Source organism: Corapipo altera, unplaced genomic scaffold, assembly GCF_003945725.1.
Source record: "Corapipo altera isolate COAL_440 unplaced genomic scaffold, ASM394572v1 133, whole genome shotgun sequence".
NCBI lineage: Eukaryota > Metazoa > Chordata > Aves > Passeriformes > Pipridae > Corapipo > Corapipo altera.
The window spans coordinates 2,918,414-2,942,607 of NW_020884939.1; the positions used below are offsets into that span (position 1 = coordinate 2,918,414).

At 41.3% G+C, this 24,194-nt stretch overlaps 1 long non-coding RNA gene across 1 annotated transcript; it reads left to right on the forward strand.

Annotated features, from left to right (window-relative positions):
* Nucleotides 1–18,567: 18,567 nt before the first annotated feature.
* Nucleotides 18,568–23,869, forward strand: LOC113955494. Its single transcript, XR_003530585.1, has 3 exons — nt 18,568–18,684; nt 20,053–20,143; nt 23,760–23,869. It is a non-coding gene; the product is annotated as an uncharacterized LOC113955494 (long non-coding RNA).
* Nucleotides 23,870–24,194: the final 325 nt, after the last annotated feature.

Consider the following 24,194-nt stretch of genomic DNA (forward strand, 5'->3'; position numbering starts at 1 on the left):
TGCTGCTCCAGCCCCTTCCCCAGCTCCGTTCCCTTCCCTGCACACACTCCAGCCCCTCCGGGTCTCTCCTGTTGAGGGCCCAGAACTGAGCCCAGCCCTCGAGGGGCCTTAGCAGGTGCCCAGCACAGTTGCAACAAAAAAATGAAGCAGTTCCAGATGGAGAGAGTAAAGGAAAGGGGGCTGGCAACAGCATTTCCACATTAAAGCCATGAAAAAGGAATATTGGGCAGTTTCTGGTATGCACAGCTACTATCCAAATGTATTTTGAGGTTTTATATGTATTATAAGAACAAGCAGGCGAAAATTACTGAAAGGAAGGAGAGGATGGGTATGTTGCTTAACTAGTCATAGCTCAGCCAGGAAGTGGTGGCAACCTGAGACCAGAAGGTTTATCACCAGGACACACAGCTTTCCTGTAATAATATGTCCCTAGTGAATAAGAAGGTGTCTTTTATCTCTTTTTTATCCATGCTTATTCTTATTTGCTTGAAAGGTAGGACTTTGTCAGAGGAAAGTGTCTTTGGGAGGACTAAACATGAGATAAATGGAATTAATGAGGAATAAAAGGAGTCATCTTTTGGCTATCACTCTAGATTTTGCACAGTTTCTGTAATAGTTTTAGTCACTGGTACAAATTCATGTAGTCAAAAGAATTCCTTGGTCCTTCTACTCACTTCGCAAAGTAAGAGGTTGAGACATTTACATATCCCTGTCTTCTGTTTCAGTTTCCTCTGGTGCTGATGTTTGCCAGCACAGAGGTGCTGATGGTAAATTTATCAGTTCTTATCATTCCAGCATCTCCTCAGTATTGCTTTTGTGTGGCATTTTGCTGAACAGCTTTGCATAAAATGTCTTGTCCAATTGGAGTCCACATCTAGTAAGGAAAACAATTTGGTATGTGGAATGTATTACATTGTTTCTAAGCAAAGCATTGAAAAGGTGGATTACACAGAGAATGTGTTAAAGATCGCAGTGCCTAGCGAGTGGATGTGAAGGTGGTTGTTTTTTCTTAAAATTTTCTGTCATTATAATGAGTTAGAGTATTGGGTCCTGCAAATGTGGTTGTGTATTCCATGTGTCACTGTACAACTCCGTGGTGTACTTGCAGTGTTCTGGTCAGCCAGGTCACAAGAGAGAAAAAGGAAAGATGCAGAGAAGGCTGAGAAGAATATATAATAGCCTCTATACAGGAGGAAAACTACTAATCTGAATTGTCACTCTCGAAAACAAGGTAAGAGGTGAACTGAAAGTGGTCTAGAAAGTCATGAGGGGAGAAGGAGCAGATAATCTGAACATAGTTTCTCACTGTTCCTTGGAGTTAAAGCATCAGGACAACCTTGTAAAATTATCAGGCATGTGGTTTAAAGCAAAGGAAACCCCACTCTATTTTGTCATGGAAACATGGAATGTTTTGGAGGCCTAAAAAATAAACATAAACAGGGGCCAAACATACTTCATGAAGGTGGGGGTGAAAGAGATGCTTGTAGAGAACACGTGCAGTCAAATATTAAGCACAGGGCTCTGTACTTCCTACGACTTCAGTTTCAGAAATCCCCAGGCTACAGATTGCTGGCATCAGGGAACAGTAATTGTATACTACTGTATACTGTATACTACTCACTTGTCTTTGTTTTGCCCTGGTTGTTTGCTGCTGGCCAGTGTCAGAGGTGACACTGGCCTGTGGTGGCCTGTGGCTTTACTCAGTGTGACATTTCTCATTGTACCAGTGTGGAAATGTACTGCTGCTCCAAGACCTTCCCATCTAAACAGGCAACCCAAAAGGTGGGGGAGTGAAGCAGGTACTTATAGAGGTAAGGTGCTGTGGTCATGGCTCTGCAGGAAACAAGCCACATGTGTGTTTGGAGAAATATGTGTGAGTTTGTGGGACTTGTTTTCACTTTGGATAGAGGAATCTGGTCTAACAAAAAGCTAGAATTTCTTAGAAACCCGTGAGGTTTTATTTCTGCAGATGAAATGAGAATAATTTGAGACAGTTTTTCTTGTGAGAAATGACTCAATGAAGTGACTTTTCCTTTCAGTGATGAGTTTTCAGTTTAGGTGAGTCCAAGCAGTCATTTTTGGTATTACAACTGATGCTCTTTAATAAAATCAAGTCCCATTTCTCAAGCTGATTATTCTACTTGGCTTTAGGATATAGAGCCTTTGGACAGGTTATTTTTAATGTTATACACCTTGCTAGGTTTGTGCCACCACATCACAGTGGTTATGAGTGTGAGTCTTAAGAGCTCTGCTGTGCTGTTTGATTCAAATTAAATGCATTGGAAGAATTCTTCTTTCTGAAAAAAGACTTGATTTCAATGAATTGGGAATGTGAATTGCCCACAGCTGGTGATGAAACAGTTTTCGTTCTCATTTTAAAGATGATACAAACATAATCGTGCTGAGAACTGCAGACACCATTAATCCCACTGCAGTTTTTCCTCAATTTGATTACTTCCTAATCTTTTGGATGAAAAACTGTAAAGACAATGACAGTAGGACATAATCAGGAGTCAGTGGGATTATTCATAATACTCCTGCTACAGTTTTCTGCCTACCTAAACCAATGGATTAGTTCTCAGCTGTTACCAAACCAGAAAAGAACTGAGGTACATCAGCCAGTGGATGAACTTTTAGAGTACAAAAATGATGGATATACGTTTCTTGTATGTATGAGTTTACTATAAGAAGGTCTGCATGAGATTAGATGTTTTTATATGGCAAATTCTCTCCTTCTGTTTAACTCTTAGTAATCTTATTATTCTTACAAGTACTGCAGCATGTAAAAAATGAAATAACGTTCTGTTGTACAACTGGCTATTTGTTAATCGTGTTACCTCTAAAATATTCAAGATTATGCATGTCACATGAAATTTCTCAGATTAAAATCTAATTTTAGATCTAAAAATGAGTGCTACTGTTGTAATGGAAATGGCTTAATGGCAAGCTTCTTGATTTTGTGTGTGGTTTTGTTTGCTTGTTGTGTTGTGCCCTCCACGTTTCCAGGAGAAAACCCCTCGTGCACTCTCTTTTCTGTCCTTTTGGAGAGGACAGGACTCTCATCTCTTCTGTTGCCAACTCTTTGAAATTATCCATTCAGTACAAGTTCTCTCCAAAATATTACCAGATCAAAACAAGGAGAGTGCTGATAGGGCAAATAGAAATTATTTCCATGAGTAGCCTGAGCTGATGCTTTGCAAAGCCCAGTGCCATGAAAACCAGAATTCTCTGGCCATTTGCTGGGCAGCCTCTCCCTGCTAAGTAGCCAATGTTAATATGTGTGGTGAGCCTTAGCAAACTGCTGTAAATAGCACCAGGAGAGAGATGTTAATGTTCTCTAAGATGCAGTGTGGCTGCTGGATTTATGATGCGTTTAATCTCATCAGTTACCTGCAGTGTAGACACAGGTGTCTGCTCTCTTAGTTTTCTTGTCCCTGGAAAGAACAATGTGTTTCAGAAGTGCAGGTGTAATAGAAGGGTTGGAATGTCTGGAGCTCACAGTTGGCAATGGCACAGTTGGGAGTCTCTGGGGCACGTGTCATTGTGGGAGTCTACTCTGGACCTCCCAGCCAGGACCATGATGCTGATGAATTATTCTTTGAGGAACTGAGGGACACTTCCAAGTCAACTGCCCTTGTCCTCATGGGGGACTTCAACTTGCCAGAAATTAGCTGGGAGCATCACACAGCTGGAATCACCGGGGCCAGAAGATTCCCGATAAACCTGGATGACAACTTTATGGAGCAGGTCCTAAGGGAGCTGACTGGGAAAGATGCCCTCCTTCATCTGCTGCTTGTCAGCAGAGAGGGTCTTGTGAGTGGAGTGGAGATTGGGGCCGTCTTGGCCACAGGGACCACGAAGGGATCGAGCTTAAACTCTCTGTTGAGAGGAGGCAAATACCAGGAAAACCTCATCTCTGGCCATGAGGAGAGCAGACTTGAGGCTGCTCAGGGAATAAGGTCCCCTGAGAAAATGTTTTTGCAGGTGCTGGGGACCATCTGTGTTGGTCACTTCTCAAACCTCACCTCCTAAGGGCACAGGAGCAGCAATTCCCAAAAGTTGGAGGTCAAGCAGGCGAGGCAGAAGGTGGCTTGGCTGAGCAGGGATTTTCTCTTGGAAATAAGGCAAAAAAGGAAAATGTGTGCCCAGTGGAAGCAAGGCCAGGTGAGATGGGAAGAATTCAGAGATGCTGCTTGCCACTGTAGGGAGAAGATTCATGTGGCTAAAGCTCAATTGGAGATGAAGCTGGCAGAAATGTGTGGGACAACAGGAAGCTTTTTCAAATGTGTTAAGGGCAATAGGCAGTACAGAAAAATAGCTGACCTGTTCCAGGATGGGACTGGTCACCTCCCAAACAGGGACATGGACAAGGCAGAGGCTTTCTTTGCCTCTGTCTTCAACAGGGGTGACGGACCAAGAGGGTCTCAGTGCCCTGAGCTGCAGGACCATGACTGCGAGAATGAGCAACTCCAGCTGACCTTGCAATTGTGTGGGATCTGCTGCTCCAGCTGGATCCTTACAAATCTTTGAGCCCTGATGGGATTCATCTGAGAATCCTCAAAGAGCTGCTGATGTCATGATTTTTGAGCTCTCTTGGGAATCCGTAGAGGTCTGAGGTGACTGGAAGGTGGAGAATGTTGTCCTGCTTCTAGCAGGACCCTGGAAACTCCAGGCCTGTCAGCCTCACTTCAGTGCCTGGTAAATTTATGGAGATTATTCTGGGAGGTGTTGAAAAACACCTGAAAGACAACGCTGTCATCAGTCACAGCCAGCACGGCTTCAGGAGAGGAAAGTCCTGCTTATGAAACCCGATTTCCTTCTGTGACAGGGTGACCCACCTGGCTGAACAAGGGAAGCCAATTACTGTCATCTTTCTGGGTTTCAGTGATGCTTTCAATCCTGTCTCTCCCAGGATCCTTCTGGACAAACTGTCCATCCCACAGCTGGATAAACACATCCTGTGCTGGGTGAGCAATTGGCTCTCGGGTCGAGCACAGAGGGTGACAGTGACTGGGGTGACATCAGGCTGTGACCTGTCCCTAGTGGGGCTCCACAGGGCTCCATCTGGGCCCTGTGCTCTCCAACATCTCCATCACTGACTTGGACACAGGACTGGAAGGGACACTGAGCGAGTTTGCGGATGACCTCAAACTGGGAGGAGCTGTTGAGTCCCTGGAAGGCAGAGAGGCCCTGCAGAGGCAGCTCAACAAACTAGAGAACTGGATGATCACCAACCATATGAAGTTCAGCAAAGTGTGAGAATGCTTCCATTCTTTTTAATTTATAGCAAGAATATTAAATATTTCTTGGTATTTCCTGTTCAATTGTTCAAATCAGTAAAAGAAAGAAAAAGCTCAGCTTCTCATACAGCACGGAGAAAGATTTAAATGAAAGATGTGGACACTGTAAATAAAACAAAACATTCCAAAATGATCATTTTTTTAGTCAGAATTAAGAACCTTTCGCTGGTTTTTGTTGAATGAAAGTGCACTTTTTTAACTGAAGTTCTGTGGCATTGTTTGTATTGGTGACACAATTTTCTCTTTACAGCTAACTCTGGAGATAGTATGAATTACTTTTTTTTTTCTTCTTAGGAAATGGAAATTTTTACTATCCAGGTCCACTTTTACACCTCCAATATAGGGCACTTTAAATATTCAGATTTTCAGTTGCTGTATGACTTGTGCTTAAGGGTAGGCAGGTTTGAAAACTGAAATATGCCGAAGGGAAGTGCATGTAAAAAACCGTATTGCATCCTTGATGTTGTAGGTTGGCATGAAAGACCAGGTTTATACATTAGGCTTGTGTATTATTTTGTCTTTCTAAAAGCAGGAATGCCTTTTCTCCAATTCATCTTAAATATTGAGGGGAGGCAGGTGGAAATTTCAGTCACTTATGTTATCAGAGCGGATCTGGCCCAGTTTTATGTAGTGCTAAAGACAAATGATGACTTTATCTCCCTCCTGCAACAAGACCATGAGCACACTGGGCTGAGTATTCCAGGAAGAATCAACAGGGTAGTTTTTAAAGATACGGATCTGGGCTCATTTTTGCCAGGCATGCCAGGGTTTTCTTACAGAAATGCTCAATAAAGAACGAGTTAGCTCATGAAAAATCACAGAAGAGTTTCCTCAGTCCTCATAATGCTGTAAATTACATTTGGCCAGTTGTGAAATACTGTCTGGGAGACACTGCAGGTCTTGATACACATTTTCAATATGTTATTGATTCCTCCCTCTCCAAATGGTTTATCATCTTCAGTTATTTAATAGATAATCCTAACTGTAATTTAAATAATAGCCTTGAGGTTGTTGAAAGCTCAGAGTGAGGCAACCACCACAGTGCGAGGTTTGTGTTGATCAGAGAGTATTGTCTGAAGCAAGAGGACTTAATCTAAGAGGATTTTTTCTGGTAGAATGAATTCTCAAGAGTTATCTCTGATGTAAAGGGAGTACTTATTTTGGAATGTGGTTCAAGGCGTTTTTCATGTTGGCAGTGAAGTGTCTGTTGTGTGAATTAAGGATTTTGATGGACTTAGCTTTCAGAAGACATCAGAAACCAAAATACTGTATTTGGGGCCTCTGTGTTTAAAAGAAACATGGTATCTTGCTTCAATTTCCAGATCAATTGTGTATTTCTGAGATGTATCTTCTCTGGTACATGGCTTTAGTTATTATGTTTGAAAACTGCAGATTAAACTGGAGTTGTGTATATGCAGTTGAGCCAGGTTAGCTGAGGACACTGGTTTTTTGCTCTCCTTCTTCATACTAGGGCAGATTGAGTGTAGCCCTTACATTTCTCAGTTTTCATTTTGCTTTAAAAAGTACAACAATTCTCACCTGCCTCTTTCAGTCCAATAAATATCTTGTGCTCCAACCAGGAGGTTTTTTTCCTTTTCCTTTACAGTAATCTCACCTAAATCTGTAGGAAAGCTTTTTCCAGCAACAGAATTGAGAAACAGGTAGCAGAGTCTTCTTCAGGATGCTTTTAGGTGTACTGTGTCCCAGGATTTTAGTGTGAAGGCCAGTGCAGAGCATCTTAGTGTTTCCCACTCAAGAGAAGCCAACAGGTAAACAGTTCTAGAAGAGAGGAGCCAGATAATAATATTGACTTCTTCCATATCATCCCTGACTGGTTAGAAAAAAAGAAATGTGTACACTTCAGGCCTCCTGCTGGTTCTGTAGTTCCCAGAGTATTTTGCAGTGAGGTGGTGAGTACAATCAGTAAAAATAACCCAGGAATTATTTGGTTTCTTCCATTATTGCTGTTTTCTAGCAGCAAAGGTCTGTTCCCCCAGGCTTCCATGGGCTTAGAGAGCCCATGTGTTATCTTGGAAGAGTAATCCAATCTGCTTGCCTGAAACAACCTCCAGAACATTACAACAGTCCCTTTTAATTGTTCTTATTCATGTATTTGGTGTTGAGGCACTGTACCTGCTGTCCTACTCACCATGTTGCATCCTGCCTGTGCTCTTCTTTACCACCCTTTGGCACAGCAGGCAGTCATGGGAGCAGCTCTCCCATCACCAAGTTGTTTCATTAGCTTGTTCTGAATGTGCTTTTTTAGCTGTGTGGGGGAAAAACCGAACATTATCCTTGGCTTCCAGTTTAAAGCTGGCAAAATACGAGTTTCAGTTCTTCCTCATGAGCCTCATACAACAACCTTAACAAGTGACACGACAACTACTTTGTATGCGTAAGCCTAGAGGGTCTTGTTCACTGCAGCTGAAATTTCTGGTGAACAGATCTTTACAACACGAATTCTAATGTCATAGCAGCTTTACACTGAGTGGTTTAATTTCATGCCAGCTTTAGATAAGATTTTTTTTTTTATTTCATTCCTGTGGTGATTCAATAGCCTGTTGTTAAAAGTCAGCGCTCAGGTAGGTGCCTATTGCAAGCTAGAATCAGAAAACAATCCAGTAGTGCTACAGCAACAGAAAAGTTATCATAATCTAAATGCTACAATAAATAAGCACAATATTTGATGGGGACTGGTTATCTCTTTATGTCCTCTCAGCTTGTGCTCTTTGCTGTGACAGGAATTTATATATGAGACTTAGAAGCAATAAAAAATATTTAACTCTTCATGGTAATCCTTCTAGAGTCATACATTGCAGAGAATTAAGATTGTTTCTGTTTCTTTCATCAGTGGTAATGTCTTAAAAGAGAGATTACTGTGGAAGTTTCCCTCCAACTGAGATAGTTTAACTGCAGCTATGGTGATACATTTCAAGAACATACATCCTTTTTATTTGCTCAGTCTTTGTAATTTTCAGGAGCCTGTTTGTTGAAATAAAGACTATTTTGGAACCAGTCTATATATTATTGAACACACATTTTGCTACCAAGCATACAAATAGGTGAATATTTACATACATAGTTTGTCCAGAAAAGAATCCTGCGCATCTTTCTTATGCATGGATAGTTTATCCTTGTTTCTTTTCTGCAGATTTCACCATTACCACTGGAGCTTTTTAATCCCTGTGCTTTGTGCACCTGCCTGGTACCTAAGTCTGGAATGACTCGGTATGGAGAGCAAGGAGAAAATGTGGGGCTGTTTATACACCAGTCTCTGTGGTTACAAATGTGTCAGCAAAACCAGGAGGCTCAGAAAACTAAGGGAAGCAACAGGACTAGCTCTGAACCCATCATTTGAGGCATGGTAGAGAAATGAGAAGTTTGTCCTTAAGATCTAAGATCTCTCCCTGGATGTAAGAGCCTGAGTACATCTTAAGACGATTGGAGAGAGAGTCCTGATAAATGGAGCTGGAGGGGGAGTTTGGGAGGAAGAGATCAACTGAAGCTGGCTCTGGTCTGCTCACTGAGTGAGTAGTTGCCCAACCCCCAGGAGCTGGAGCACACCTTCTTGTTAGGGACAGAGGATTGACTGCTAAGGATGGATTAATGAAGGGAGACACTGGGAGAGCATGTGAGTCCCATAGGCCCTGGTGTAGTATCCTTCATACCTTCATACCTTCCACTCCTGGTCGCCAACATCCTCCTGGAACTCTTGGCTAATAACAGCAATTACTGTTTGCTTGAGTTATCATCCAACAGATGATAACTCAAAATTGCTTATGGCATAATGAATTTTGGGAGCCCTCCTAAAACACAGTGCAGTAGTTATCTGCCTATTACAAAGCTGTTTGAAGACATTTCAGGCAGTGGGCTTGGCTTTTCTTTTTTGCCTTGCCTGAAAGTTCAGATGGCCCAAACACTCAAAAATGGGTTTCCTGTCTTGGGTATGAAATGGCATTTGTAAAGCTTTGCTGAATGGTCATCTTAAAAGGCTTGAGCTGCAAGCTTTGCCTACTGTAAGATACTATTTGGGAAATATGTCCTTTAGAATTTAGCTGGCAATCAATCCTGGAAACCTTTGTCATGTAAGAAATAGTATATTGGATTTATGGGGGGCTTTGGGTTCCCCCCCCCTCCAAAGGTGTATTAGTATTTTCATTTAAGTTAGCTTTAATTGGATGCTCTAGTGAATGGTGAAGTTGCTCAGTAGCAGTATGCTGGTGTAGTTGTAGTGAAGTTGTTCAGCTACATTAAAGTATTCTCCATTACTTACTTTATTCTCCTTAAAAGTTTCAATTTATCTGTATAACCTTTATTATAACTTTTATGTCTTTGGAAGCACTCCCTTCAAATAGCTGTTACACCCTTCTTGACATCATGATTTTGAGTTTAAAAGTCCAGTTACTACTGTAAGATGCTAAGTACAGAAAATGGGGATCACAAATTATTTCGTCTCTGTTCTTTCTTTTCTAATATATCCCTGCACATTCATTTGATCTCTGCCTCTCCGAATTTTCACAAAGTGTAAGTCAAGTCATCACACAACAGAGTGCTGCTGTTTATATTTTGCATTTAATCTGATAATAGGGCACTTTAGGTGTTAAGAAATTGAAAGGACATTCCTTCACCCAGCTCAAAGCTGAGCTAAAACACTCCATGCCTTAAGCCGAGGTTATTTGAGAAGTTGACCTTTAAAGCTTAAACTGCAGTAAAACTCTGTTTCTAAGCAGGTCTTAAAGTAGATGGGAAGAGATCAGAGACATCCAGTTGAGATCCTTAATTTTCCTTCACCTTCTGCACCACAGAGGACTTTTTCCATGTTCTAGGGCCTCACTTTGCCATTTGAGGAGACATAGCCTGTTGTGTTTGTGGTTTCCTTTCCTCACTGCATCCAGGGCTGGACAACAAAAGATAGTGAATTTGATCTGTCAGGCCCATACATGAAGAAGTTCAGGCTGAATGCTCTGATTTTGCTATAGAGGCGCTTCTGTGGCACATAGTGTAGCATTTTCAGAAATTTTCCTGTAGCTTTCTCTTCTTTTGGAGCAAGCTGCATATCCCAAATAGCCCAAATCCTGCAGGAAGCTTTACTTTCAGCAGATTAGTCCTTTGATGAAAGAATATTTAACTGAACTTTTCTCCTGGCCCTGCAGTGGTTTTACATCTTGGCGTATGAGATGGAATAGTCAATGAGAAGTCCTTTGGAGGTTGTGCTGCTGGGAGTAGCTTGGCTTCTGCGAGGAGATCTGGTGTCAAAGGCTGGCTGTACCAGGTGGTTAAAGCACCCCAGTATTGCTGAGACTGCCACTTTCCTCCTCCTTCTACAATTGGCTGGACTTTGGTGCTTTATATACGAAAATTGTTTGAGAGTTGAACTTTGGGACAATTTTGATTACCGTATTGGAGGCATGTAATCTACCATCAAGCTGTTCAGATTTAAGAATTTAAAAATTTGGATTACAGTCTGAAAAATAAAGGTAAGTTCCCAGGAATTTAATTTATTTGTATCTTCTGCTTATTTTCTTTCTCCTTGGGTTAAATGCCTGTTAGAAGAACTAGGTGCCATTGTCTGGTTGTTGCCAGGTGACACCAGAGGTAAGGAATGGCTGTTCCTAAAGATTACTATGTTCTATGGGATAATTTGCATTAAGGGATACAGGGAGTTAACTGTATGGATCTCATTGATTTAAAATTGGAGTGATGATCTTCCATTCACTAACTCATCCTGCTGGAGTTTTTCAGACAACATAATCAGGAATGGCATCTGCTGTCATACTCTTAATATCCTCCAAATCACAAGAAAGAAGGTGATCAGTGAGCACTGTATGCTGTGCCCAACATGATTTTAGAGATATCTATCATTTCCCACTTCAGTTTCTTGTTCCCTGGCAGAAGGATGCTAATCAAATCATTCCATGGCCAGAAACAGTTTCTTATCTCTGATCATTCTAGTCACCCTCTCCATGTTTTTCCAACTCTGCTGTGCTCCTTTGAGGTAAGGGGGTCAGAACCATAAGTAGTGACTTTATCATTTCTGTTTGGGAAACCCTTCTTTGTCTGAGTTTCAAAACCTTAATTCATTTTGTATTGAATTGGTCTTGAACTTCATTAGCTCTCTCATAACTTGGCAGTAAGGAAATGTCCAAGGCCAGGTTGGACAGGGCTTGGAGCAGCCTGGGCTAGTGGAAGGTGTTTCTGCCCATGGCAGGGGTTTGGAATGAGATGGGCTTTAAGGTCCTTTCCAACCCAAACCCATCTGCTATTCTATGATAATTCCCTTTTGGAATACGAGACATTTTGACTCAAGGATCAAGTCCACTGTTGACAGAGGAGGTATTACCTTCTGAAGAACTTGTGTGGGGAGCGAAGAACAGGAACAGAGAGGAGAAGAGGTAGGATCAGGTAAAAAAGCAGAGTGGCAACATTTGTGTTCACCATGTTCAGAAGTATGTGGAAGTTTCTGCAGTGCTGGGGGGGTCCCAGGAGAGTCACTCCTTACACAGGAGCCCTACAGTAAGGGGCTGCTCTCATGCTCTGTGTGCAGCTACCTGTGAGGGGTCTGGCCATCCTGTTCTCTATCCCTAGCTTTGTAATGGAAAGTCTATGGGAACCCATCAAAGCCAGGGTGTTGCAAGAAGCTGTTGAAAGAATCTTAGATGATGCAGGACATATACTGCTTCAGGCCTGCTTGCACAATCCAGCCTGTGTGCTGGGGCAGGGACCTGTGTTCTCCAGCAGCAGATCTGTGTCCTTGAGCAGCAGATATCAGAAAGCTGCACAGAGGAAAACAGGGAAGGAGGTTGTTATCCAGAGTGTGAGAAACCAGAAGATGGGGGTCCTGGAAATGTACCTTGGCTAGTAGAGCCAATAAAGTTATAGATATAGTGTGTGAAAGTAAATGTAAGCAATAGAAAGTTAGAATAGAGCATGTGAACCCTGTAGGACCCTTGATAATGTGTGTATTTTTGGAATAAAGGTAGAACATTGACTGTACCTCGATGAGGATGTGTCTTTGACTCTCGAGCTCATTTTTTGCATCTTCTCCTTTTAAGAAGCAGAAGAAAGAACAAAACAAAAACCAGGTGGAATCAAGTAACTATTACTAAATGCTAGAGGAAATACATGCTGATGTCTGGCAACAAAATTTCAGCAAACAGCTCTCTGTAAGTTGTTTCCCAAAGGCAAGCTGAGCAGAATAAAACTATTTGTTGGCAGACAGTGATACAGACAACCTAGAGGTAATTGGATGCATTTCCTGTTAGGAAATGCAGAGTGTGTTTTGCTGTGTGAGATGGTCCAGCCAGTGATCCTTGTGGGTTTGCTTTGCTTTCCTAACAACAGAACTGGACCAGTGGGAACTCAGCAGAAAGACACAGCAACAGAGAACAGTATTGCCCACGGCTTAAAATCTGTTCAAAAGAAGTAATGTCCAAATAAAAACAATCAAGAAACTTTATATTGCCTAGGTCCATTAGGGATAATTAGCAGCACTGGATAATAAAGTTTTGAAAGCCATGTTAGCCCATAGCTAGCACTTGACAGCTGGTGGTGTGCACGGGGAATGTGGCAGTAGCTGTTCTCCCTTTCTGTAAGGGCTGGGAATCTATAAAGTTGAGGTGTTTGGTAAGCAAGTACATTAATTATCTGCTACTTACTCCTGTAAAATCTTGGGATTATTTGATCTCTGAGGGGAAGAACATTGACAAATGAAGATTATCTGGACAGTTGCAATTTTCTTGTTTAAAGTTGTCCCCAATGAACAAATGCTTGGACAGCTGTGAATTTTCATCTGAGCTTTCCAGAGGAGACTTTCTAGCCCAATGTGTCCTACAAGTCTGTGGGGAGATACATGCAGCTTGAGGCTTTTCACCTTTTCTGCACACACCAAAAGAACGATAAAATAAAAGCTAAAATTTGTGTTAGTCCCACTTTATAATTCACACATTTGTTTCTTAGAAGCAATCTCATTACTTTCTGAATGTGACTTCTGGTAATCTGTTTTTCTACGAACACATAATTCAGATGTTTCTCCAAAACAGAGTGTGCCAGCACACTGGTTAATTAAGCTTGTAAAGGTGAAAGCAGCCAGCCTTTCACAGGAAAGCAAGTATTTCTGTCCAGCCACAGCTCAGGTGCTCTGTCTGTCTGTCACTGGGTGCAATAGTCTCCCAGCCAGCTGGACAGGTACCATTTTACTCCATGTTTATTCACTGAATATTTTCACTTTGTGACTGTGGTTTACCAAAAATGAAATAGGTTATTTAGTGTGTCAAGGAAAATCTACTCTCAACATAGATTTTGACTAGTTCCAAGGCAAGGCTGCACTGCATAACTCATTAATCTTTCTTCAGGGAAGAAAATTTCTTCCCTTTTTTTGGATGTTTTGCCACTTCTCTGTCATTTTAAACTTTTTGGACCAGTGCATGACGGCTCTATATCTAAAAAAGGAATGTGTAAGGTGTTTCTGTGACTCCCATAAAACAGTAAAAAAAAATTTGAATGCACAGTAACTGGCATCAATATCAGTCACTGTAGTCAAGGATCCTCTCTGTGCCAGTAGTCAAGTGCCAGATGTTTCAAATATATTAAAAAAACAAATAACATTTGAGTTATGCAATGATGTGAATTTTGCTGTAATTTTTCTTAGCCTAGATGCCTTGTTGATCTATTTTTTAATGTTCTTCATGGTTATTTTTATCTAGAATAGCATAATAAGGAAATACCTTAGTGTTTTAAAGTTCTGCTGTGCTTTAAATCCCATTTGTAACTCGTGGTGTAGAATTTCACAACTGAATCATGGAACTCTATAAAGAAGTTTTTTTTTACAAGCTGCATGTGGTGTTACATCTTAATTTCATCAGTCACACTAGTGCTTTTGTTTGAAGGATAAGAACAGCTAATCAATTTTGCTAACTCACTATTGAAATTAAAAATTTCGAAATTAAACAAGTGCACACATGTGAAAAGGCTCTAAATATCTTTGAGGTTTTTATTACCCTTCTGTGGACCTCTGCTATTTCTATTACATACCTTTCTTCTCTGGTGGTATCAGCAAGCTCTGGTCTTGATAGGTTGTCAGCTTCTCTAATAGCACAGTATTTCCAGTGCAGAAAACTGAATTTCTTTCTCAGCTACATTTTTTTTTCCATTTGAATTGTCCTCTAGGTACAGTATTTTAGGATTATTTTTCCTTCTGTTTGCCTCCAGAGAACATGAGACAAACTGGTAAGCTTCCTTGTCCTTCCTATTTCAAACTGGTTGCTAATACCAGGAGGGAATGCCTTGAGTTCCAGGGCTGTCTGAAGGAGGGGATAGTTGGAGGGCGGGCACTGGGTCTGTGGAGGTGGCAGCAGGAGCCTCTGGAGATCAACACATCTCTTCAGAGGGTGGAGTCCCCACAGGTGAGTCCTGCCTGCATCCCTCACCAAGGGACAGGGCTGCTTGCTGCAGGATGGTTCTGGAAGATGTTTGCTGGGAAATGTGTCCTCTGAAAGGTGTTGGGAAACAGCCACATCACCGATGCCTGGAGACGGAGCAATGTGAGTGTGGTGCTGAGTGGGAATGTGAGCACAGAGAGCAGGGCGTGGGCAGCACTGGGAATTTGGGTGTGCCCACTCAGCCCTGCTGTAAAGGCAAACCCTTGACAGCTGTGCTTTATAAATATCTTCTATATGTACAGTCATGGGTTGTCATAGATCACCACAGCAGTGAAGAGGCACTGGAACAAGCCAGCATCTAAGCATCTTGGAAGGTCTGTGCTTGGTATTTTGCATTAAACACTACAGAGGTGTTCTTAACTTGACTACAGCCTCACAACTCTTGTTTTAGCTGGTGATATTTGCTCATATTAGTCTATGTTCAGTATAACAAGGGATAGCAAATAATATTAGGCACTGATCTCTCTGTGAGCAGGGACAGGACTGAGGGAACGGCAGGAAGCTGTGTCCAGGGTGGGTTAGGTTGGAAAAAGTTCCTCTCCCACAGGGTGGCTGGGCACTGAACAGGCTCCCCAGGTCAGTGGTCACAGCACCAAGCCTGACAGAGCTCAAGGAGCATTTGGACAACACTCTCAGGTGGAATTTTTGGGGTGTCCTGTGCAGGGCCAGGAGCTGTACTCGATAATCCTTGTGGATCCTTTCCAGCTCAGGACATTCTATGATTCTATTATCCTATGTATGTGAGAAAACTCCCATCCTAAGAACACAGGGACTTCTCCAACGGAGATAAAGTGTGAAAATGACGTGGCTTTTCTGGGGGCCTCTGGAAACTGGAGTCCTGGAAACAGGATGCTGACGTGGAAGGAGAGCAGTAGGAGCTGCAGGGCCTCACAGCCCAACCTGTTTGCAAAGCTGCAGTGCAGGTACTGCTCACACAAACTGCCTCTCTTTCAGCAGCAGTTGCTTTTCTGTAGTTCTGAAGCCCAGGTGTTGTGAGGCTTCATTCAGGAGACAAAAAAGGCACTGTGAGCCCAGCCACTGACAACAGTGCCTGAGGCATCTGGTCCCACAGTTAACATGTGAATGAGGTAACACAAATATTACTGGGTGATGGAGAGCTCTGTGCAATGTGAATTTGAAGATACCAGCTACAGAAATGACAGGAATTGCTGTTGGTTCAGTATAGAAGCAGATAAAATCAGATATGGTAAATAAACACTGCACCAGTTGCCTAGGATTTTTGAACTGTGTGGAATTGGCAAGGGTGCCTCATGCATAAAAAAGGACTATTAAAATGTCCAGATTGCAATGCAAATATTCTAATTTTACACATAGTTTCTTTATTTTGGCTGGATATTTGATTGTAGATGCCCCTGCAGATACCTTTGAAAGCAAAGCTAACACTGCTCCTGAGAGTGGTGACAGGCCACCTGAGGTGTCTTAGAAGACCTTTGAGCAAACTTTTTTCGCTGTGCAGGTGAGGAACTGTAGGAGAGCAACAATCTCAGAACAAGAATGACCTTCTCTTTTCCCAGTGCACCACAGTACCCAGCCACGTGCTGAGTGTCTCCAGGTCACAGAAATAGAGAACAGCCCAGGTTGGAAGGGAACCTGAAAGATTATCTGGTCCAAACTTTAATCACCACCAGGTCACTGGGGAAAAGGAATACTTTGATGAGGCTGTGGATGGGCCAGAACGAGTCAGTGTAGAAGGTGCCACATCTACCTCCAATTTTCCTTTGGTTCTCCTTGTTGCATCCTTTTAGCAGTCTCTTTGGTGTGTATACTCAACAAAGGAAATTATATATTCTTACAACTGGCTTATATTTCCAGATTTAGGAACTTTACCTGGCAGCATAGAAGGCCAGTGACAAAGTTTTTCTTTGCTTGCTGAGTCAGCCCAGAGGTCCCTCAGAGCAAAATTATATAGGTCTGCTAAATGAGATCTTAAAATGAGAATACAGAAACAACATTACAGCTTTCAAATCTTTCTGATTGAAAGCTCTAACTGTATATCCAGAGGGTGAATTATATTGCTTTCATACTATCAAGCTTTCAGGACCCATTCGAAAATTTGCTTGAAACAGGACCAGAATGACATCGTCGCTACCTCTTTTCAAAAGAAAGGAAGGGAATGCTGAAGTAGTTTAAAGTCACTGTGAGAAATAAAGTTAGGACTGGCAGGCCATAAAAGTGGGGGTTCATTATGCTCCCTTCTACTCTGCACAACAGAGACCCAACCAGAGACGTGAGTGAAAGTCAAAGCTGGTCCTTTCAGCAGCAGTCCCTGTGTGAGTGACGGGCTCCTGGGTTGGGAGCACTCACCCTGCTCCAAGAGGCACCTGCTTGCCTCAAGAGCAGAGGTTGGAGCACCTGCCTCCTACCTGAGGAACTGCAAATGAATGTCTTCAAGTGTTTTCTGAGCAGTGGCTTTCTTCTTACAGACTTCATGTGTGTGCTGGTTTAAAGGTAAACCAGCAGGGGAAATGAACTCAACTCAAAGGAGAGATTATAAGTCAGAATAACAATTTAATAAAAAAACACAGTAAGTATGATTATACAGACAAACAGTTGCTTTTAACCCACAAAACCTGAATGCATAACCCAGCACCCTGGGGCATGAACAGTGGTGTTCTTTGGGCCCCCTGAGTCCAAAGAAAAAGGAGAGGGAAAAATCTGTTGGTGAGTCCTGTTGTAGTCTGGTCAAGAGTGGTGATTGCAGTCTGGTTGAGAGTGGTGGTCTGCAGTTTGGTTGAGAGTGGTGATCTGCAGTCTTCCTCTGGATCCCACGAGTGGTTAAAAAAGTCCCAAGACTCCAAGATTATATATCCTCCAGTTCAGGCAGGAATGCCCAGTACCTCCCTCAGGGCGGGGAGTTCCACAATGGGTGTGAGGACAGGAGCACCCTCCTGTCTCACAGGCCTCTTAACACCCAGTTTATAGCCTGAGGAGTCAGGGCTGCTCTGGGCAGAGGGTGTAAATGGTCTATTGAGAACAGTTTCTGGGAAATGGCATGGAAGGCTATAGAATACAGAGTTTTGGGTTACACCCCTCCAGTGATGAACTGGTCCCAACTTTTCTAACTAGGACAATGTGGTACTGCTGGAAGATAGGACTGTAACAGCATCAGCAGAAAACAGTGGGGCAGCACTCCTATGTATTTAGATTCCCACTGATCACACAATTCCTAGAAATATTAGAAAAATAAGATGACCCTTGTGTAACTCTCATTTTAGAAAAGTGACAGTTCAAGTCAGACATGATGATTTGTATAACACAGCACTTTTGTGACCTTGGTCCTGATAAATACTAAAAATTAAAGTCAGGAGGATGTTTTGTGCACATTTTTTTCCTAGATTTATTTAGGTTGGAATAGACCTCTAAGGTCGTCGAGTCCAACTGACTCAGGGTGTTTCAGATGGCTGAGCACAAACCCAACTGATAGCTCCTTTCTAAATGATGGATGCCTGGATGAAAGACAGGAATTGTGTCTGTGTTTGCTTCAGGCAGCAGGAATGGTGAAGATCACATTCCTTTCCAGCATTGCTTCTGCTCCTTCAGCTATATTTATTATCCAAGTAAGAGAAAGAGAGTCAAGCCTTAGTGTGCTTACAGGGGAGAGCAATGCTTCCTCAAAAGGAGGGCAAGAGTTTGAACTACTGCCTGTAGGGTGAGTGGGACTCCAAAATCTGTGTTTAGTTGACCTTCAAAGTATGAATTTTCTTCCCATCTCATGTGGGCAGGAAGGAGTTGTGTCTGTCATGCCATTGATTCTGCTGGTACCAAAAGCAGTCAGGTTTCTCCATCTAGCTGAGGATCTCTGTGTAGGTAAAAATGAGGAGAAGAGCAGAAAGGAAAAACAGTAGGGATCATATTTTCTGTCCCTCTGAATGACGAGATTAAAAGGGAAAATTATCTGCAGGAATCTCCTGTCCTGTCATGTTTGGGTAAGACTGGTATTCCATGGGGAGGACATAATGCTTAAGGGTACATTATTAATGCTCTGTGTATTAGCAAATGGAAGAGAATTGCTCTGTCACTGTAGATAAAACAAATATTTCGAATTATGAATAATACAGATAGGCATTTTAGAGTCAGGTCCACCATGTACCAGAAGAAGTATCTCTTTTTGTAAATGACTGTGCTTCTTTTCAAACACTCACCCATAACTATTACCTTTCATTACAGATTTACTTTCTTTATAATATTCCGTTTTTCCCAGCATTTTTGAAAGCCCAACCTCTTAATCTAATGGACTCAAAAAGCTGCTTCCCTGAAGCAGCCCTTTTAGTTACTCTTTACTACAGTCTTTTTATGCTTCAGTTTGCATTAGCTCTTTCTGTTCCGTTCCGTGTGCCCCCATCTTTTTCTTTCCCAACTTGCCACATTTTATTTCATGGGAAATAAAGTACATTTTTGTTTTGGTTGGGCCCATTCAGAAGTTTTTAGGCCATCCTAGAATAAATTTTAAGTTGTGTCAAATAGAAAGTTCATGCAAAAATGATCAGCTTGGGTGCATTTTGCCATCACTTTTTCCTTCCTTAAATTGTCTAAACCCATTAAATATACTGGAGGTTTAAAGCTTAAAATATCTTAATATAGGCTAGAGATGTAAGAGCTTAGAGCAAATCCTCTCCAAGTTTATGAGCATAGAAAGAAGTTAATTAAAGCTAACCAAGAAAATACAAATGGTAGGAAAAAATCCACATTACGAAAAGCTGCAAATTCAGAATCTGTAACTGTTAGTTTCCCATGAATGATGCTGGGACAGGTCCAAGTTAAGGTTTACATTTCAAAGTGAGTGTTTTTTGATCACAGAAATGGTGTGCCATTATGCCATACCACAACTCCCCTTTACCTTAGACCCTTTTACCTTCAGCCCCACTCAGAATGTTTTACTGCCTGTCCAGTACCCGGTGCTGTGAAGGGCCATTTGTATCAGTACAAGGCAGATGGAGCTTGGAGCGTTTGCTAAAGCAGAAGTATTCTGGCACACCTATTTTGCTGTTGTTTTATTTCTGTATATTATGTCTATTTTATGTCTTCTGCCTTTGCAAATAGTTTTATTTCACTCCTGACACCTTCAGAAAAAGGGGTACTCTGAATTCCTAGAAAAATGGGTGAGAATATGTAAAGCTGTGTGTGATACATCCCCAGTGTGATATATCCAGTTCTCTGTTTATTAATGTTACGTACTGCAAATGCAGTTTTTAAAAGAACAAACCTGGAAATTCTAACAGTAAATGTAAATATTCATTTTAATGTCTCCATTAATCAGTTCATTGAAGTTACTAGTGCTCATTATCCATATCTAGGTGAATAAGGAGTCATTTGAGGTCTCTTGACATCCCAGATTGGAGCCTAAGCAATTTGCAGAGCCAAAGCCTGGACGTTCAGCTGTGCAGAGTGAGTACAAGGCTCACAGAGTTCACTGTGGGGGATGTGTGTGGATCTGTGGATGCCAGGTGCTGGAACAGTAATGATTCCTTGTGTGCATCACAGGGAATCAAAATAGGAATAAGGCATCTGTTGTAGTCCTAAATACAAATGTACTGATGTCATAAATTAGTACCTATGAACTTGACATCTAGGAACTGCTGATCTTCACGGTGAAGCTCTCTCAGAGAAGTCTTTTATAGCTCAGGCACAGAACCTCTGTGTCCAACTATGGAATCATAGAAATTTTTAGGTCTTCATTATTGGTTGGGATGAAACTGCTTTAGGGACAAAAATGTAATATTCATTTCAGAAACCTCCTCCCCAGGTTTACAATTTCAAAGTACTGTTTCTACGTTTTTATCCTTTTTAGGACCAGCGATAGCACATAGAAATGGATCAAAAAAGGAACATGGCTTGAAAAAGGCAGTAAGTCTAGAAAAATATTTAGTACTACTTCAAACCCGTTGTAGCACATGCTGAGATACACTTGAGTGTGTGTGGACTGGCCCAGCAGTTGGATTGCATTAAATTGTCATGCCTGATGTCAGACAGGTTTGAAAGGGGGACAGACCGTGTTTGAAATCTTCCCAAGCAGAGGTTGCTAAACCTGCCCATTTCTGAGCAGTTACAGCCTGTGTGAAAACTCCTACACCACTTAAAGGTAAAGTCAACCTGGAGAATTCCAAATCACGTTTCATGTTTGACTCTGCAGTAGGAGCTGCCTTCAAAAGTAGCCAAACAGTTGGAGTCAAGAAGCTTTTAGAAAATTGCTTGATCCCGTCTCACCTTGTGAATGACTTGAACTGAAATGGGCCAAAAGCAAATAGATGAGATGAAGATTGCTGCTCTTTTTTCCCCCTTGTCTTTGCACTAAAACAGCAGCAGGTCTTAAATATTCAGGAGCTGCCAAAGGCAGTTTGGGAAGGTACAGTCTCTTTGCTGGTAATTACATCTCCCAGCTGAGACGCAGTGTTTGAGCACCCTCCTGAAAAATCAGAAAGTATGAGTCACTCACAAAGACCCAGTGCTGCAGCAGGCTGAGTTATATTCAGTTTATGATGGATTAGATTATTTTCTACAGAATTGCTGTCTGCCCAGTTGTTCTTGTCCCTGTATTTGCGCCATGACTGTCCCAAGAGTAGCTCTCTACCCTTATTCTTACTGGAGTCCTTTCTTTTTGTCAGGGACTTTGAATGATTCTTGCTCTAAATCATGTGAGGCATTCCAGTGGTCTGCCCTTGAATTAGATCTAATATGCAAGTGCACATTATAACACCAATGCAGGGATACATACATACTTGCTTCAAAATTTACCCTCTTGGGTGAAGTTATAGAGATTGTCTTCTAAATATCGTTTCAAAATCTTAGAGCTGTGCTAGACAAGAAACAATTAGGAGTTGTTACATTACCCAGAAAGGCCTTTTCTGTATTGCTAGGGTTTACCAGCTTCCTGGGATTTTGTACAGAGCAATGAGGAATAGAGTGAAGTTGCTATGGCCAGGATAACTAATAATAAAAAAGCACCATACTAATGCAGTGTTTTGGTACTTTGAGGCTGACTGGCTTGGAAGGCAGATAGTGTGTTCCCTTTTCCCTCATTAAAGTTCTTCTCAATTAAATTTTAAACTATGTAGTGGTTTATCAATGTTGATTGCCTGTCTTTAATTTTCTGTTAATAGTGGAATGTTTTTGCTTTTGATTAGGGTTGGTTGTAATGAACACAAGCCTGTGCTTAGCTTCATATCGAGTGACCATTTTACTATCTTAGATTTTGTCATTTTTCAGACCTCTAAAAATTCAGGTTCTGTACATGCCACAAAAGCAACTGAGTTTAAAATTGATTGAAACAGTATTAGAAAATGGAGGAGGAGGGAAAATGATGTCCAGAGACTATGTGAAATGACAGAAAACTTCTGCTTTAGGATATATCAAATTAAGAATGATTTGGTATTAAAAAAAGATGGGATGTGTATAAAATAACTTGAAATCCTTGTACATATACTGTCTCAGAGGAGCTTAGTTTAGAATGAAGAGTTATGAAAAACTTAGCAGGATAGTTCTAATCATAAGTAAGAGTGCAACCATTCTCACTGTCCTTCTCAATAAAGAAGATGCTGAAGTCTTCCAATAAAATCCCAAGCTTTTCTATTAAATAGAATATATGAGTAGTTGACATGATTAGTCTTTACTTTTCCACTAAGGTGTTGATTTTGAGTATTTGAATCTATCTTTAAAAATATGCTTCCTGGGACGCTAGAAATGCCAGTCAGTCAGTGGATGTCCTGTATATATAAACCATAAATTATTATAAAGGGATTAAACCATTTACAATACAAAACATGAATCACTTGGCAGAAGGCACCAGCTCTCAAGACAATTGCATGAAAAGCCTTGAGAGATAGAAGAGACTAAATCCTTGGCATTTCAATTGAGTATGGCTGTAGTCTGGAATTTGATATAAGGGCAGATTGATATTTGAGATGGTTCCTCGAGCCGCCCAGGAAAAACACCTTTCAAAGCAGGTACAAAATGTGCCAGGAATACCAGGGGTTGATGTGCCTGATGCCAGATCTTGAGAGAGAGCCTCTGCTTAAATTATTGGGAGGAGCAGGTATTCAACAGTATTTAGCCCTGAGCATTTATTTTCTCCTGTAAAATAGAAAAGGCACATTGCCAGTGCGTGCTGCCCTCACGGCAGATTCCGAGATTCCAGCCTGCCCCCTGAATCCTCATGGCCTTGCAAAGTCAGCCTGGCAAGCCAAGCCTTGTGTTGGATTTCTGTGCAGCATAAATGGATTTGATGGGCTGATCTGAGGCTGTTTCATGTTTCCCTGGTTTTAGATCATTAGAGGCTGCTTTTGCACTTTCTCTGATTCCTTGCAGCCACCACAGGATTTCTCATTCTTGCCAGTGCTCTGTTCCTGCTTCTCAAGTTGTCAAACTGACTACACAGGCAGTCAAAACTCATACATTCCTGTCAAGGTTTTAAATTATTTATTGTTAACCTCTCACTGAGAATTAGGCTACTTGTGTCTGTGCAGAAGAGAATAAAAATTAACACTTTACTGATTGCTAAAGAAGTCTTGAAATGCAGACAGGAATTGCTGTTAGTTATGAGCAGAATAACATGATGCAATATAGACTTAATATTCCCTTTTTTCTTCCTAACCAATACCATTTCCCTGGCTACCATTCTCTTCTCCCCACAGTTCCATAGTCTCTGACCCAGACATAGTCCTGCTTTACTGCTGCTACCAATGTACTTCTCTTAGATTTCTCTGCTTGAGAGATATAATTAATTATAGGTGGCATCAACATACTCATAATGTACAACCATAGTCATGAAGAAGGTGGCAATACAGGAAAAGGATTGTCCTGCAGTTTAAAGATCCATGGAACAAATCAGAAAGGAAAATGTTGCTATAGTACTTCAGAAGTATTTAAGAGTAAGGAAAGGATTAAAAAAGCTCATTTTAATTCAAATGGAATTAGATGATATTATTTTTTGAAGTTGGTGGTATGAAGCAGATATGAAATAATCAATACCAGTTATATATGTGTCAGATTTCTTAACACACCACAGGTGTAAAATCGTGGACATGCATGCCACAGGATGCTGAGGAAATTTAGGAAACCACCTTCTGCCTCAGTGCTGCTGTGAACAGAAGCTTTTTTATTCCTCTGCAGTAGTCAATGCAGGTACATGTAAAAATGAAATGGCTGATTTCTATGAAGGCTACATTACTAAGTATGTAAATATTTGGTTTACTTTATATTTATATAAATATAAACAAAATATTTATATATGTTTACAAACATAAACATTTATATAAATGTATTATTCTTCTAAATATATATTAGGTGATATATTTTGTACATAGCTGTACAGAAACCAGTAAAATAACAGGCAGAAATGTAGCAAACATGAAGAATGTATGGTTAATCTCTTAAAAGTCATGCATGTTATGACTGTACCTGAGCCTTGTGGGCTAGTACAGAGACTGAGTGCTTGCATTTG